The following is a 14,660-nucleotide window of genomic DNA, read 5'->3' as shown; positions in this document are numbered from 1 at the left end:
TAAAAACTGTGCTTGGATTTTTATAAACAAAGAAAAAGAAGCACTGCTGACTGATTTACAAGCTCCAAAGAATCAATTTTTAATACGCACTCATTCGCGAAAGCTCAGAGATCGTTGCTTAAGCGATCTATCGACATTTCGCTAAAAACTGTGCATGGATTTTTATAAACAAAGAAAAAGCAGCACTGCTGATCGATTTACAAGCTCCAAATAATCAATTTTTAATACGCACTCATTCGCGAAAGCTCCAAGATCGCTGCTCGAGTGATCTATCGACATTTCGCTAGAAACTGGGCTTGGATTTTTATAAATAAAGAAAAAGCAGCACTGCTGACTGATTTACAAGCTCCAAATAATCAATTTTTAATACGCACTCATTCGCGAAAGCTCAGAGATCGCTGCTGAATCGATCTATCGACATTTCGCTAGAAACTGGGCTTGGATTTTTATAAACAAAGAAAAGCAGCACTCCTGACCAAATTACAAGTTCTGAAAAATCAATTTTCAATGCGCACTTTTCCGCGAAAGCTCCAAGATCGCTGCTCGAGTGATCTATCGTCATTTCGCTAGAAACTGGGCTTGGATTTTTATAAACAAAGAAAAGCAGCACTCCTGACCAAATTACAAGTTCTGAACAATCAATTTTCAATGCGCACTTTTCCGCGAAAGCTACGAACTCGCTGCTTAAGCGATCTATCGACATTTCGCTAAAAACTGTGCTTGGATTTTTATAAACAAAGAAAAAGAAGCACTGCTGACTGATTTACAAGCTCCAAAGAATCAATTTTTAATACGCACTCATTCGCGAAAGCTCAGAGATCGTTGCTTAAGCGATCTATCGACATTTCGCTAAAAACTGTGCATGGATTTTTATAAACAAAGAAAAAGCAGCACTGCTGATCGATTTACAAGCTCCAAATAATCAATTTTTAATACGCACTCATTCGCGAAAGCTCCAAGATCGCTGCTCGAGTGATCTATCGACATTTCGCTAGAAACTGGGCTTGGATTTTTATAAACAAAGAAAAAGCAGCACTGCTGACTGATTTACAAGCTCCAAATAATCAATTTTTAATACGCACTCATTCGCGAAAGTTCAGAGATTGCTGCTCGAGTGATCTATCGACATTTTGCTAGAAACTGTGCTTGGATTTTTATAAACAAAGAAAAAGTAGCACTGCTGACTGATTTACAAGCTCCAAAGAATCAATTTTTAATACGCACTCATTCGCGAAAGCTCAGAGATCGTTGCTTAAGCGATCTATCGACATTTCGCTAAAAACTGTGCATGGATTTTTATAAACAAAGAAAAAGCAGCACTGCTGATCGATTTACAAGCTCCAAATAATCAATTTTTAATACGCACTCATTCGCGAAAGCTCCAAGATCGCTGCTCGAGTGATCTATCGACATTTCGCTAGAAACTGGGCTTGGATTTTTATAAACAAAGAAAAAGCAGCACTGCTGACTGATTTACAAGCTCCAAAGAATCAATTTTTAATACGCACTCATTCGCGAAAGCTCAGAGATCGCTGCTGAATCGATCTATCGACATTTCGCTAGAAACTGGGCTTGGATTTTTATAAACAAAGAAAAGCAGCACTCCTGACCAAATTACAAGTTCTGAAAAATCAATTTTCAATGCGCACTTTTCCGCGAAAGCTCCAAGATCGCTGCTCGAGTGATCTATCGTCATTTCGCTAGAAACTGGGCTTGGATTTTTATAAACAAAGAAAAGCAGCACTCCTGACCAAATTACAAGCTCCAAAGAATCAATTTTTAATACGCACTCATTCGCGAAAGCTCAGAGATCGTTGCTTAAGCGATCTATCGACATTTCGCTAAAAACTGTGCATGGATTTTTATAAACAAAGAAAAAGAAGCACTGCTGACTGATTTACAAGCTCCAAATAATCAATTTTTAATACGCACTCATTCGTGAAAGCTCCAAGATCGCTGCTCGAGTGATCTATCGACATTTCGCTAGAAACTGGGCTTGGATTTTTATAAACAAAGAAAAGCAGCACTCCTGACCAAATTACAAGTTCTGAACAATCAATTTTCAATGCGCACTTTTCCGCGAAAGCTACGAACGGGCTGCTTAAGCGATCTATCGATGTTTCACTTGAAACTGGGCTTGTATTTTTATAAACAAAGAAAAAGAAGCACTGCTGACTGATTTACAAGCTCCAAAGAATCAATTTTTAATACGCACTCATTCGCGAAAGCTCAGAGATCGCTGCTTAAGCGATCTATCGACATTTCGCTAGAAACTGGGCTTGGATTTTTATAAACAAAGAAAAGCAGCACTCCTGACCAAATTACAAGTTCTGAACAATCAATTTTCAATGCGCACTTTTCCGCGAAAGCTACGAACGGGCTGCTTAAGCGATCTATCGATGTTTCACTTGAAACTGGGCTTGTATTTTTATAAACAAAGAAAAAGAAGCACTGCTGACTGATTTACAAGCTCCAAAGAATCAATTTTTAATACGCACTCATTCGCGAAAGCTCAGAGATCGCTGCTTAAGCGATCTATCGACATTTCGCTAAAAACTGTGCTTGGATTTTTATAAACAAAGAAAAAGCAGCACTGCTGATTGATTTACAAGCTCCAAAGAATCAATTTTCAATGCGCACTTTTCCGCGAAAGCTCCAAGATCGCTGCTCGAGTGATCTATCGTCATTTCGCTAGAAACTGGGCTTGGATTTTTATAAACAAAGAAAAGCAGCACTCCTGACCCAATTACAAGTTCTGAACAATCAATTTTCAATGCGCACTTTTCCGCGAAAGCTACGAACGCGCTGCTTAAGCGATCTATCGACGTTTCACTTGAAACTGGGATTGGATTTTTATAAACAAAGAAATAGCAGCACTGCTGACTGATTTACAAGCTCCAAAGAATCAATTTTTAATACGCACTCATTCGCGAAAGCTCAGAGATCGTTGCTTAAGCGATCTATCGACATTTCGCTAAAAACTGTGCATGGATTTTTATAAACAAAGAAAAAGCAGCACTGCTGATCGATTTACAAGCTCCAAATAATCAATTTTTAATACGCACTCATTCGCGAAAGCTCCAAGATCGCTGCTCGAGTGATCTATCGACATTTCGCTAGAAACTGGGCTTGGATTTTTATAAACAAAGAAAAAGCAGCACTGCTGACTGATTTACAAGCTCCAAATAATCAATTTTTAATACGCACTCATTCGCGAAAGTTCAGAGATTGCTGCTCGAGTGATCTATCGACATTTTGCTAGAAACTGTGCTTGGATTTTTATAAACAAAGAAAAAGTAGCACTGCTGACTGATTTACAAGCTCCAAAGAATCAATTTTTAATACGCACTCATTCGCGAAAGCTCAGAGATCGTTGCTTAAGCGATCTATCGACATTTCGCTAAAAACTGTGCATGGATTTTTATAAACAAAGAAAAAGCAGCACTGCTGATCGATTTACAAGCTCCAAATAATCAATTTTTAATACGCACTCATTCGCGAAAGCTCCAAGATCGCTGCTCGAGTGATCTATCGACATTTCGCTAGAAACTGGGCTTGGATTTTTATAAACAAAGAAAAAGCAGCACTGCTGACTGATTTACAAGCTCCAAAGAATCAATTTTTAATACGCACTCATTCGCGAAAGCTCAGAGATCGCTGCTGAATCGATCTATCGACATTTCGCTAGAAACTGGGCTTGGATTTTTATAAACAAAGAAAAGCAGCACTCCTGACCAAATTACAAGTTCTGAAAAATCAATTTTCAATGCGCACTTTTCCGCGAAAGCTCCAAGATCGCTGCTCGAGTGATCTATCGTCATTTCGCTAGAAACTGGGCTTGGATTTTTATAAACAAAGAAAAGCAGCACTCCTGACCAAATTACAAGCTCCAAAGAATCAATTTTTAATACGCACTCATTCGCGAAAGCTCAGAGATCGTTGCTTAAGCGATCTATCGACATTTCGCTAAAAACTGTGCATGGATTTTTATAAACAAAGAAAAAGAAGCACTGCTGACTGATTTACAAGCTCCAAATAATCAATTTTTAATACGCACTCATTCGTGAAAGCTCCAAGATCGCTGCTCGAGTGATCTATCGACATTTCGCTAGAAACTGGGCTTGGATTTTTATAAACAAAGAAAAGCAGCACTCCTGACCAAATTACAAGTTCTGAACAATCAATTTTCAATGCGCACTTTTCCGCGAAAGCTACGAACGGGCTGCTTAAGCGATCTATCGATGTTTCACTTGAAACTGGGCTTGTATTTTTATAAACAAAGAAAAAGAAGCACTGCTGACTGATTTACAAGCTCCAAAGAATCAATTTTTAATACGCACTCATTCGCGAAAGCTCAGAGATCGCTGCTTAAGCGATCTATCGACATTTCGCTAGAAACTGGGCTTGGATTTTTATAAACAAAGAAAAGCAGCACTCCTGACCAAATTACAAGTTCTGAACAATCAATTTTCAATGCGCACTTTTCCGCGAAAGCTACGAACGGGCTGCTTAAGCGATCTATCGATGTTTCACTTGAAACTGGGCTTGTATTTTTATAAACAAAGAAAAAGAAGCACTGCTGACTGATTTACAAGCTCCAAAGAATCAATTTTTAATACGCACTCATTCGCGAAAGCTCAGAGATCGCTGCTTAAGCGATCTATCGACATTTCGCTAAAAACTGTGCTTGGATTTTTATAAACAAAGAAAAAGCAGCACTGCTGATTGATTTACAAGCTCCAAAGAATCAATTTTCAATGCGCACTTTTCCGCGAAAGCTCCAAGATCGCTGCTCGAGTGATCTATCGTCATTTCGCTAGAAACTGGGCTTGGATTTTTATAAACAAAGAAAAGCAGCACTCCTGACCCAATTACAAGTTCTGAACAATCAATTTTCAATGCGCACTTTTCCGCGAAAGCTACGAACGCGCTGCTTAAGCGATCTATCGACGTTTCACTTGAAACTGGGATTGGATTTTTATAAACAAAGAAATAGCAGCACTGCTGACTGATTTACAAGCTCCAAAGAATCAATTTTTAATACGCACTCATTCGCGAAAGCTCAGAGATCGCTGCTTAAGCGATCTATCGACATTTCGCTAAAAACTGTGCTTGGATTTTTATAAACAAAGAAAAAGCAGCACTGCTGATTGATTTACAAGCTCCAAATAATCAATTTTTAATACGCACTCATTCGCGAAAGCTCAGAGATTGCTGCTTAAGCGATCTATCGACATTTCGCTAAAAACTGTGCTTGGATTTTTATAAACAAAGAAAAAGCAGCACTGCTGATTGATTTACAAGCTCCAAAGAATCAATTTTTAATACGCACTCATTCGCGAAAGCTCAGAGATCGTTGCTTAAGCGATCTATCGACATTTCGCTAAAAACTGTGCATGGATTTTTATAAACAAAGAAAAAGCAGCACTGCTGATTGATTTACAAGCTCCAAAGAATCAATTTTTAATACGCACTCATTCGCGAAAGCTCAGAGATCGTTGCTTAAGCGATCTATCGACATTTTGCTAGAAACTGTGCTTGGATTTTTATAAACAAAGAAAAAGCAGCACTGCCGACTGATTTACAAGCTCCAAATAATCAATTTCGCTAGAAACTGGGCTTGGATTTTTATAAACAAAAAAAAAGAAGCACTGCTGACTGATTTACAAGCTCCAAAGAATCAATTTTTAATACGCACTCATTCGCGAAAGCTCAGAGATCGCTGCTCAAGCGATCTATCGACATTTCGCTAAAAACTGTGCTTGGATTTTTATAAACAAAGAAAAAGCAGAATTGCTGATTGATTTACAAGCTCCAAATAATCAATTTTTAATACGCACTCATTCGCGAAAGCTCAGAGATCGCTGCTGAAGCGATCTATCGACATTTCGCTAGAAACTGGGCTTGGATTTTTATAAACAAAGAAAAGCAGCACTCCTGACCAAATTACAAGTTCTGAACAATCAATTTTCAATGCGCACTTTTCCGCGAAAGCTCCAAGATCGCTGCTCGAGTGATCTATCGTCATTTCGCTAGAAACTGGGCTTGGATTTTTATAAACAAAGAAAAGCAGCACTCCTGACCAAATTACAAGTTCTGAACAATCAATTTTCAATGCGCACTTTTCCGCGAAAGCTACGAACGCGCTGCTTAAGCGATCTATCGACGTTTCACTTGAAACTGGGCTTGGATTTTTATAAACAAAGAAATAGCAGCACTGCTGACTGATTTACAAGCTCCAAATAATCAATTTCGCTAGAATCTGGGCTTGGATTTTTATAAACAAAGAAAAAGAAGCACTGCTGACTGATTTACAAGCTCCAAAGAATCAATTTTTAATACGCACTCATTCGCGAAAGCTCAGAGATCGCTGCTTAAGCGATCTATCGACATTTCGCTAAAAACTGTGCTTGGATTTTTATAAACAAAGAAAAAGCAGCACTGCTGACTGATTTACAAGCTCCAAAGAATCAATTTCGCTAGAATCTGGGCTTGGATTTTTATAAACAAAGAAAAAGCAGCACTGCTGATTGATTTACAAGCTCCAAATAATCAATTTTTAATACGCACTCATTCGCGAAAGCTCCAAGATCGCTGCTCGAGTGATCTATCGACATTTCGCTAGAAACTGGGCTTGGATTTTTATAAACAAAGAAAAAGCAGCACTGCTGATTGATTTACAAGCTCCAAATAATCAATTTTTAATACGCACTCATTCGCGAAAGCTCAGAGATCGCTGCTCGAGTGATCTATCGACATTTCGCTAGAAACTGGGCTTGGATTTTTATAAACAAAGAAAAAGAAGCACTGCTGACTGATTTACAAGCTCCAAAGAATCAATTTCGCTAGAATCTGTGCTTGGATTTTTATAAACAAAGAAAAAGCAGCACTGCTGACTGATTTACAAGCTCCAAATAATCAATTTTTAATACGCACTCATTCGCGAAAGCTCAGAGATCGTTGCTTAAGCGATCTATCGACATTTTGCTAGAAACTGTGCTTGGATTTTTATAAACAAAGAAAAAGCAGCACTGCCGACTGATTTACAAGCTCCAAATAATCAATTTCGCTAGAAACTGGGCTTGGATTTTTATAAACAAAAAAAAAGAAGCACTGCTGACTGATTTACAAGCTCCAAAGAATCAATTTTTAATACGCACTCATTCGCGAAAGCTCAGAGATCGCTGCTCAAGCGATCTATCGACATTTCGCTAAAAACTGTGCTTGGATTTTTATAAACATAGAAAAAGCAGCGCTGCTGACCGATTTACAGGTTCTGAAAAATCAATTTTCAATGCCCACTTTTCCGCGAAAGCTACGAACGCGCTGCTCAAGCGATCTATCGACATTTCGCTAGAAACTGGGCTTGGATCTTTATAAACAAAGAAAAAGCACCGCTCCTGGCTGATTTACAAGATCTAAACAACTATTCTCGGATTTTAATAAAATACGGGTAGTGCTACTTTTGGCAGGTTTTGGAGCTACAAAAAATTAATTTTATAATTTTATGGATGAACAATTAAATTCAAATTTTATAGGTCTTACCTGGCTGACCTCTACATTCATTATAAAACATTTATTCTTTATTACAAATTTTATTTTCATTATAAATCACTTACAGGATCAAGTTAAATGAAAAGTTCATCGATTTATGACTGACAGTGTTATAGCTATGCCAATTACGCATGAATTTTTTGCTCAAGTGTGAGTGTGCGTTTGTCTTTGTCGTATTGCAAGTCTGCTAGAGCTTTGCAGGTGTTAGCTGACGAACTAGAAATTTGCTTTTATAGCAGTTTAACATGAGCTGCGTCTCCCCGTACCGATTTTCTTACGTCCGGGTGTAGCCAACTGATCATCTCGAACATCATTATCGTTTCCTATAATGATGCTTGTACAAAACTTCTGGAGCATTTAGTTTCGATGGCTAGCTGTGGCTTGAGCAGACGTTTGCATCTTCGCGTTAAACTATTGAACAGCAACCTTTGGTTACGGTATCTGCAAAGTCGCTGAGTTCAACCTTGTTGGCCACTTCGGTACTGGGCTATGTAACGGATCTTGCGTATTCATCTTCTGTATTGACGACTGCATGTTAATTAAGAGGTTGAGATGAAGGAGTAAATCATACACAAACGGGTGTCTTTGAACACTCGTTGCAATTCGTTTGATACTTAAAAAATATTGAAAATTTAAAATGAAACAACTCACTTCGTCAAAAACAAGCTGATTAGAAGGTAGAGAGCAAATTCACTGAGTAGGAGTAGTATGGGATCGCGCTGATGGAAAAGGATTCGCAGCAGGATGTAGGAGAGGTTGGCAAGTTGACCAGCAGCCCGAATAAACTTCTTACACGATCTGTCACGTAAAGAATTTGTATGGATTATACTTTTTATTTGCACAATGAGCACGCGTTTAAATTGTCCTAATTGCCGTTCAAACTGGCCGCTTACTAGATTATGGTTCTGAAAATTGTAACTTATATCTAAAAATTAACAATCAAGTAATTTTTTTTCTAAAGCACTAATGAAAATAATGCTTTAAAATTCTTTTACAATACAAACTTAGCATACACACTCAATTATTCGGCAGATTTTGCTCTCAAACCCAGAGATTGATTATGACGTTTAAAAAGGAACGTTCGAGTCAGGCCAAGAACGCCTGACATTCAAGATCTCAAACTAACTCGATACCTCTCCAAAATTCAGAGCACTATGTTTTTTTTTAATTCTGAGACTGGGCTTGGATTTTTATTGAAAAGGAAAAGCACCGCTGCTGACAAATTTACGAGCTCCGAAAAATCAAATTTCAATGCGCACTCTTTCGCGAAAGCTCCGAGATCGCTTCTTTAGCGATCTACCGACGTTTCGCGAAAAACTGTGCTCGGATTTCGGAGTCGAGCGTTGTGACAGGGACACCTCTAGCAGACGAACTGACCTTGAGTCATAACAATAACAAACCGGTGTAGTACCGTCTGGCTTCGGTCCGCCCTGTTCCGCTTTCCGCTGCGGTCGCCATGTCTAGCTCTCGCGAACTAATTCACATCTTACAAAATTTATTTCGTTAATTATTAAAAAATAAAATCTACATCTAACGATAATGTTTTTTGGTGGTTTTAAGCATTATTGGCCACGGCCTATGCGATGGAAGGGTAAAAAACATCCTGGCATACTTTTTTTTGCACTTATTATTTTTAGCCTCGGACAATTTTTTTACTGATAAATCCTATCGAACGGAGCAAACGACAGAAGCTAGAGCTAAGTTTACTCTAACTTTTCACTAAAAAAGATTTGTTTGCACCCCCGCTAATTTTGCTAAAATCACCAATTTAAGTATCTGTACGCTTGATCGTAGACATACTGTATATATATATATATATATATATATATATATATATATATATATATATATATATATATATATATATATATATATATATATATATATATATATATATATATATATATAATATATATATATATATATATATATATATATATATATATATATATATATATATATATATATATATATATATATATATTGCAACGACCGAAAATTCATAAATCTTATTATACGTTATTTTCTAATGCTTGCGGTACTTCAGTAGTCACTATGCACCTTGCGCTCACGTGACCTATGCATACATGCAACGCAACGACGCTACACGTATACGTATACACTATAGTGGGCTATGTTGAGTCTGCGGAAGTGCCCTACTGAAAAAAATCAGATGACAATCAACTGATAATCAGCTGATAATCATGCCAAAACATCAGCTGATTATCAGGTGATTTCGGCTCAGTATTTTTAATAAAGCTGATAGTTATAAATATGCGTTTATGTGAGAAAAATTTTTATTTTTTAACAATTAAAAAAAATTGTTTAAATTAAATTATTGAAAAATAAAAATATTGGAGCTCACAGCCAGAGTTTTCGTGTTATCATCCCGATGGTAACACCAGTACTGGCCCTCATTATTTGAAATTTATAAATTTTACTTATTTTAAATAATTTATAATAAATATATTAAAGGTTACACATTTTGAATGATTATCACCTGATTATCATGAACATTTTATCTCACATAAACGCAGATTTATAACTATCAGCTTTATTAAAAATACTGAGCCGAAATCACCTGATAATCAGCTGACGTTTTGGCATGATTATCAGATGATTATCAGTTGATTGTCATCTGATTTTGTTCAGTAGGGTGGGGACACGACGCACGCACATATGATGGAGTCTTGCATGTATGCGTAGGAGCAGCGGCGAAAGGTATGTGCGACTTTACATTATTAAATATGAAAATCGGCTACTGAGTTTATTCCAAAACTCGAGCCGCCTAACTTTTGCGAGTCAGTCGTATCGCGTGCGGAATCATATATTTCTGAACTTTCAAACTGCAAACATATTACTTATCCATAACCACGTGGAGCAGTTTCCACGCAACAAATTCTCGAGGCCCCGCGAGCACACTCAAGGTCCTGTTCGAAGCCATCTGCATTCCAGAGAGCAACGGCGAGAAGTGAATTGTCTCATTTTAAGTTTCAGTGTAAGTGTAGTGATTGAATTGCTCAATAACGGATTCATGTTTTTTGTGTTTTATGTGCAGTGCTAATTTGTAAGTTTACTAACACTGGCCGGAGGAATAGACATTCGTGCTAAGCTCCATGCGTCTATTTCACTTGTGCTCACAGAGGTATAGCCACGGCGAAGCTCTGGCACAGTTAATGTGACTTACCAGGTTAACTTAGTTAACAACCGCCCCCGTAAGCCGGAGAGGTTGAGTTGCAGTCTAGGGACTGCTAAGTGCCTTTTACAATATCGGGCTACGTCCGTATCGTACTTGCCGGCTAGGGCGCATCGCGATTTACGACGTAAATCACTCATGCGATAATGCAATAAAGTCACGCGTTACTAACAAACACGTGGATCTCATATCCAAACCATCGCTAGGTGGTCGCGAGAGTTTCTTTTCTACGCAGCAACCTATACTCTAACACGCACAACAAATTCCATCGATACTATTGATTCAATAACGTTTTTCGAATGCAAAACGAATGAAACTGTGTTGTCACAAACCACTATATCATATTAAAGGTAATAATTAGAGTGTTGTTTCTCTCTCTGTTCTAGTTTCTGTCAAACAGTCGACTATAGTCTCCCACAAACTACAGGATGTTCAATTGTTGCTAAGGAGTAGTTCATGACACAGTTAAATTAGATTATTTCAATTCACGTCAATTCTAAAATTAACTTCCTTTTGATCATACTAAATTTACTTGAATAAATTTAATTATTATTTGTTCGGTCATTATATGATAAAATTTAATCTTTGATTTAAATGCAACTAAATATCTCCGAGAAACTTGCAATCAGCATTCAGAGATATTGTTCTGAATCTAACATTCTGTTATATTAATTAACAATATATTTTCTTTGAATTTTTAATAAACAAATGAAGGAATCGCGCTGAATTTTTTTTTTTTGAGAGTCAGGTACAACATCTATAACATATATATATAGTTTGGGCAAAAATTAAAATTTACATCTTCGATTTCACAGAGAACCACCCATATATATATATATATATATATATATATATATATATATATATATATATATTATATATATATTGTGACGGCCGAGTGCACGTCTAATGTCTAACGGCTAATCATGTACTAATTGTAATAAGATTATTGTTTCAGCAAGCTGCCAACGAGCGCCGAAACGAGCGAGAACGGGAGACGAGGCAAGATAGAGACAGAGAGAGTGAGAGCATAGGTAGCGCGGTTGCCGCCTGGCCGCACAGCGTTGGCGAGATATGACAACGATGTGCCGACGGCCGGGAGAGCCGCGACTAGAGTTAGTCTCGCTGCGCTATCCACACGAGTAGCTCGCACTACTATATAAGCGGGTTTGTTGTGAGTCCTGCGAGCATCCCGAGAGCGAACGATATTCGTCCGTGCGTTACTGACGAGTTGCTGCGACGCCCGACCGAACTGTTACATCTCCACGTCCGAGACTGGACCACGTCCGTTGCGTCAAGTACTACTGCCACTACTGAGTTGTAAGTACCTGCACTCTCACTCTCTCACGTCGACAGGGTAATATCTCTCGTCTCTCTTTATCATTCGTCGAAGTGTACGGCGTTTGCACCTCCGTGTATAGCTACAATTGAATATACATTTCCATATCTAAACTTCTCGTGTGTTATTTCCTACGACCCGACCTACGCCGCCTCCGCGGGCTCGTGTAAAAATACGTGCATGATCTGAGTCGGCCGAGCCGTGCCTTCTGCACGCTCGACGTTAATTTACAATAAACAGGGCCCTTCTGGCTCTGGTTATAACACGGCAGAAAAGTATTAACCGAGTGTTATAAATGGCGCCCCAAAACGTGTGTCAAGGTCAAGCTATTTAACTCGCGAGTGTACAAAAATTGTATAGCTGCTACTCGTGCTAAAGTGTCGACACATTGTAGACGTAAGTGAGACTCGAAAAAAAAAACTGACCGCAACGGTAGAAAGTATTAGACAGCGTCGAATAATACGTGCAGTTTAACTTTGTAGCGGCAGGCATCAGCCTTCAAAATTCGAAACGGTCAACGACCGAGCGGCCAGCGACAGCGAGCGTATACATTGTTTACATAGCGCGCCGCGAACCGAGAGCTCGAATTCTTACAGTGTCGCCCGTTAGGCAGGGAATTTTTGGCTGAGTGCGAGTGAGACGGATGAACTATAGTCAGTATAGGAATTCAAACTATTGTATGGATTTTTGAGAATTCTTTTTGCACTCTGATGCAATTTTTATACTTGACTACTGTTTAAGCCGTAATCTCGCAGTTCAACAAATTGTTATGTTATTAGGAATGTTAAGGCATAAATCGCGATAATAACTTAGGAAAATTTCGCTAGATCTTGAGCCTGGTTTTGTGAAAAAAAATAGCTGTGTAGTTGAGTACAGAAACGTACGAATAAATATACGTATACAATTAACACACAGCCGCTCCGGCGTATAATTGCTTTTTCGAATTCGCGTAGAAAAAAAAAAATTTTTGCATGATAGAGGGAGTTAGTAACATTTAAATTCGCAAATAATTTATTAAAGTGGAATTGTTTTTTTTTTTTACAAATTAGTAAGTTTTTTTCTCTTTCTCAGATTTTAAAACTTGTAGCACAAAACAAGCGTGATTACTTGCTCTGTCAGGCAATTTATCGCGGTTCAAAAACAAATTATTGTTACCGTTATATAAAATTAATTGAGTGATTAAAATTAAATCACACGTATTAATCGAAAAAGCAAACGTGTGTTCCAGTGTCAACAACTAATTATTAAATTCACTTCGAGAGTAACTTGGATTGTTGAATCCTGAGTTTTTTAGGTTGTGCTGAATTTGACTCGGCTCTGCTTCTATTAAACGTCAGAATACTCAACGAGCACAATGTCTTTAACTGGCTCGTACATAGATTTAAGCAGATCGCATGTAGCGATACAAGACCACGTAAGATCGATGGACACGAATACGTTAGGTCAAGCGTTAGATTTCTTAGATTTGCAGGATAGGGGGGCTGATGAAGACAGAATGCGTCGATTGTTTAGGTGCCTAGCAGGTGACTACGCGCCAGAAGACTTCCGTCCGTCGCTAACCCTGTTAAATTCGGAGGAGTTATTTAGGCCGCGGGCGACACGACGCGCGTCGTACATAACGAATCATATCCCTCAGGAAGTCAGCGGCATATTTGAAGAAGAAGAGCTTTAATAAATTTGCACCAAAGAAATGCAATCAGCAATCCTGATGCCGAAAGTCAGGAGCAGCAGGCGTATCAGCCTACGGATTGCAGCAATCCAAGCGGCGTCGAAAACGAATTCAGCTGGTTGGAACCAGTAACAATAGGGTTCGGTCAACCGCTACATAGAGAACAGGTTCGACAACCGTTAGCAACAATTTTCGGTGGTAATCCGTGCGATAATACTAGCACGGTAGGGAATGACGTTGTTGAGGAAAGCCTCGAAAATCCAGATCAAATAAGAATAGACGCGAATCCCCCAGAATTAGCGGATGAACAAGAGAGAACATCGAACGTCGATTTCCTGATGTATTTAGCCAGCGACGGCTGCACGTATAATTTACCGAAAAGAGTCGTCGACGACCTATTAAAGAAAGACGACGAAATCGCACAGTATAAGAAAATACGAGATGAGGCGTGCGAATATATAAAGAAATTACGCATAGCTAACAGCGCTCAGAGAGAGCCTCCGGCGTGTAGTACCCGTTTAAGAACATCAGAATTTACACGGTCGAAAGAAGATGCACCACCATCAGCAGAGACCAAGAGTAAACATGTAGATTTTAATGACACGTACACGACTAGGTATTTCGAACCAACGAACAAGAATTTCTAAACTTCAGAATTAGAAGATAGCAACATATACCAGCAACCTCAGCGAAGGCTAAGTCAACAGTCGACACCACACAACCATACGCCTGGCTAACTACGGCCGATTCAGCCTCCGTATACGTTACCACAGTCGAGTTACGAGAGGAATATCTTTTCACAGAACAGAATGGCACAACAGGCACAAGTACTGACATGTCATCAAAGCCAGTGTTACCAGACGTACGATCAGCATAGAATAAACCAACCACAAAATACTGGT

Source organism: Nasonia vitripennis, assembly GCF_009193385.2.
Source record: "Nasonia vitripennis strain AsymCx chromosome 3 unlocalized genomic scaffold, Nvit_psr_1.1 chr3_random0005, whole genome shotgun sequence".
Taxonomy (NCBI): domain Eukaryota; kingdom Metazoa; phylum Arthropoda; class Insecta; order Hymenoptera; family Pteromalidae; genus Nasonia; species Nasonia vitripennis.
This window is presented reverse-complemented; position numbering follows the sequence as displayed.